Source organism: Mustela nivalis (genome assembly GCF_964662115.1).
Source record: "Mustela nivalis genome assembly, chromosome: 14".
NCBI classification, from domain to species: Eukaryota; Metazoa; Chordata; class Mammalia; order Carnivora; family Mustelidae; genus Mustela; species Mustela nivalis.
The window spans coordinates 39,499,504-39,501,292 of NC_139033.1; positions in this window are offsets into that span (position 1 = coordinate 39,499,504).

Genomic DNA, 1,789 nt, shown 5'->3' on the forward strand with positions numbered 1-1,789 from the left:
GGAAAAGCAGACTCCCCACCAAGCAGGGAGCCTGATGTGGGACCCAATCCTAGGATTCCAGGATCATGACCTGAGCCAAAGGCAGTTGCTCAACCAACCGAGCCACTCAGGCTCCCTATGATAGTATTCCGAAGTCAACGCAGTTTCCAGATCCTTCATTTCAAACCTAGAGTGACTATGCTCTCTCCCTATGTTGCTACACCTTTAAGGCATTCGTGACTCCAGCTCATCAGCTTTGACCTTCTCAAGCTCCCCTAGTGCTTTGAATTTCTCAGGGCTGTTACCCAGCAATTGACAGAATTAAATTCTCTGAGTCACACTTGCTTAGGTTCCAACCCCGTGTTTCCTAAAATGAGAACACCACAATCTAATAAATCAGTTACTACGAATATATTTGCCAAATTCCTTTTCTGTTGCAGAGTACTACATAAACCTAATATTTTAGACTTTTGGCACACTTTTAGCACCTTAAAAATTATAGTTAAGGGGTATATCAGTAAACATTCCTTTCTAGTTCTGCCATTTACTTCAGAGAGAACCTTCCCTTTTCTTCTTTGTAAAAATGTCTTTATTATCAACGTATTTTAGGAGTTAAGAAATAAGTTAGCTACTGAACTGAAAAACAACCCAACAGAATCAAACACGTATGCCCAAAGAGACCTTTAAAATGATCACAAAAAGTTTTTGGTGAGAACTATATTAGAATAATATAAAGTTTTCAAATAAATTTATCTGAAGGCCTAAAGTAATCAAAAATAACCCTTGAAAACAAAGCAATCAGGGTAAAATAGTTTTTTTTTCTTTTTGGGAAAATGCCTAATTCATTAACCCTCATTGTTTAGATGTCCATCAAATTTGTCAGATCAAAATCACTCACTGACAACCTAAAATTAAAAGATACTACAAAGATGTTAAAATCGATATTACCAAGTGTTGGTGAGATGTAGATCAGCTGGAACTCTCACACACTATTGGTGGGAGTGGAAAATGGTACTACTACTTTGGAAAACTGCAGTTTCTGCTGAAGTGATACACGCCTACCCTATGACATAGCAGCTCCACCTCTAGATAGATCCCCAAGATCCTGAGTGCATATGGGCAAAAAGGCATGTAGAAGAATATTCATATACTTTTATTCATAACCATAAGCTGGAAATTACCCGAGTACCAACAATGAATAAATTATGGCATACTCCCAGTGGAATTCCACACATTATGTCAAACACGTACACGGGTACATAAATTTTTAAATCACCATTGTTAGATACAATATGTTGTATATGCACTTGCTCAGTCTAGTAAAAAAACAGACATGTATATGATGCTATTATATGAAGTTCAAGAATGAACAAAAGTAATCAGATGATAGAGGCCATTGTTTACCCCTGAGTGGGGCAGACGAATTGACAGGAAAGGGGATGAGAGAATCTTATGAAGTTCTGGAAATTTTCTCTATCTTGATCATGGTGGTGGTTATTCTTGCATATAGATACATAACAATATTCTCTACCTGTACGTTTCAGATCAATACACTTTATGAATGTTTTCCTTTAATAAAATGGAAATGTAAAATGAACCATTAACAGAGCTAAAAGTGAATTTGAGATGAGGAATCTACAGGCTAGGAAGCGTCACACACCCCATGTAGTGAATCCCATGCTGATGAACTCATCTGTTTGTCTTGTGAACTTTCCACACCGACCATCTCATGAGAGATTATATAGGAGGACCGATGCTCCAGTAGATATTAGTAACAGACCTCTGGAAAACAAAGAAAAGCAAAGATTGA